Below are 2,796 nucleotides of genomic sequence, written 5' to 3' on the forward strand. Positions count from 1 at the left end.
AAATGAAACGTAACTACAAAAGTTTGTCGTTGATAATTCGATACACCCGCACGATAAGCGCGATTAGGTTTTTGTATTGTCAATCTTTAGTCTTTAATAAAATCAAATTTAGATTTTAGTAAAGAAGTTTCACTTTTCAAGTATTTAATTTTTAACTTGATTATTATAAATACATATTACAAAATGTCTGGCCTCTCATTTTCTCTTTAACAATTAAAAATTGATTTAAAATTTTCCTGACAATTTCCTTCATGTAAGAGTATGTATATTTTAAATGGTTCTAAGAAACATAGTAATAAAAGATTTTTTTAATTTCCTTCAATTATCATTACAAGAAAAACATTGAGTGTATTTTATTAAGACTTTGAGCTATAGAATTTCTTCTGGTCAGTTCTCTCCACAAATCTTAATAATGCTGATACTGCTGGCTTTACATTACAATACATATGCATTTAAACATTTATTTTGTCTTTTTTTCACATGAATCATTTAGTAAATTAATTTATAAGGTTTGCACTGCCTATTCTTTTATTTTATTTCATGCTCCTATCATACCACTTACTGTGATTACTGAGATGAGACATAGGTATAGCGACTAAGAGACCTGAGCACCCGGAATGGATCAGGATTAATTTTTTTCTTACAACTTGTGTTTTTTTAAGAGTTTCTTTTTATTTTATGTAAACATCTGTCCTTCAATTAAGTTTTTTATAATATTACAGTTCCAAGATAATATGTTGTTAGTATTATAAGAGACCAACAAGTATATACTATGTAAGTGATATGTTTATACTAAAAAGTTGTTTTCATTTTCAAAGAGTTTATTTTGTTTTGTACAGGGATATATTGTTTTATTCGATAATACTCTGCTATAGAATTTTTGATTAAGTTTAAAAATTATAATTTAAATAATTTTAAAATCTGTTTATTTTTTTTTAGGAAACAGATACAAGTACATATTAAATAAAGATAATTCATCCTCTAATGAATCTATGTGTTAATAAAATGAGGATATTATTAACCTAATGGGAATACCTTTATATGGATGAGAAAATAGCACCACAATTTTGACCTTTTCTAATCTGTTTAAAATAAGGGTAGTTCAGTGCTAACAAAATACTTTTAAACATTTTTAGATTAATTCTAATTTATATAATGTCTGTTATAATAAATTATTCTATATTATGTATATCATTTTAAGTGATTTTTTTTCAGGAAAATTAAATAATAAATGTATTAAAGAAAAACATCGTTTTATTTTCATTTGTCCAATTGCTGATTTGTCGTACACTATTGTTAGTACACTGTCGTAGATTATTGCAGTAAATACTCATTTGGATATGTAAAATAAAGTTAAAAAGTTTTATTTTTATTTAGATCAATATCTGATGCTAACACCTAATCAAAAAGGCCGTTTTCTCTATGAGTACCCTTTTTGATTAGGCGTTTGCTTTAGATATTACGATTAAATCATAAGATTGTCAGATTAATTGGAATTTGATTTCCCGCCTTAATTTGGCCACGCCTTTCTACCATTTTGATTGGTCCAGTTATACATTCATACATTCCAGTAAAACTAGTTATTCATAAGTATGCTACAAGAGTATCAAATATTTCAAAGTCAATAATTGACCATGTTATAACAGATCAAAGTTTAATTGACCAATGTATAGTAAATGTAGATTTTAACTCTTTGGCCGATCTCCATAAGGTCATTATAACAAATAAAGACAAGTTTAAATATGTCCGCCGAAAAGTTATACATTTAAGTTAAACTTCCAACCAAGTTAATCCACCTGCATTGACTGTAATAAGTTCAAAGAGCTGTTTAAAAATAAAATTGTAAAACTAAAAATATGTACTTTTCAATACCTTATTGAAATTATAAACCAGTGTAAACAAAAAGCTCAATTTGAAAGAAAAATTAAATGTCATGAATATAACACCTGGTTTAACTATAAACTTTTTCAACTAATAAAAGAGCGAGATAATCTTTACAAAAAATTATGTAACAATAGAAATGATAACCTCTTATCTGTACAATTTTGTCTTAAAAAGAATCAGGTAACCAATAAAATAAATTGTTTAAAAAATCAATATTTTTGCAATAAAGGGAAGGAAGCAGGTAACCCAAAAAAACAGTGGAAAGTAATAAATAACTTAATTAAAAATTATTATTTCTTTGGTAGTTGAGAGGAATGAGGTAACAGATGAAATAGATTAGTCAATAATTTAAATGGTAATTTTTGTAACATTGGAAAAGATATTATGAATGAAATAGATATTAAGGTACAAACTCTAGAAAATTTAAATACAAATCAACCAAACTTTCAAGAAATCTATAGTAATAATAGTTTATTCTTATTCCCCACCAACTCAAGTGAACTTAGATCTATTATAAGTTAACTTAAACGTAATTCAACACCTGGTCATGACCAAATATCAGCTTATGATATTTGTAATTTAAGCCAAGATATCATTGACATATTATCAAAATGAATAAATCATGTTTTATCAACAGGTGTGTTTCCAGATGAGCTAAAAAAATTAGCCGAGTCAGTGCTTTATATAAATCCGGTTCTAAAACTTCTATTTTAAATTATAGGCCTATTACTGTTGTAAGTGTTTTTTCCAAAATTATTTAAAAGGTGATTAAAAAGAGAAGGTTGTCATATATGAATAAGTATATAAAAAACGATAAATATCAGTATGGGTTTATACAACATAGTAATACTTTAAGTGCAGCAAAGGACCTTGTTAATAAAATTTTTACAGAGCTAGATAATAAAAATTGTA

Source organism: Anthonomus grandis, chromosome 3 (assembly GCF_022605725.1).
Source record: "Anthonomus grandis grandis chromosome 3, icAntGran1.3, whole genome shotgun sequence".
NCBI lineage: Eukaryota > Metazoa > Arthropoda > Insecta > Coleoptera > Curculionidae > Anthonomus > Anthonomus grandis.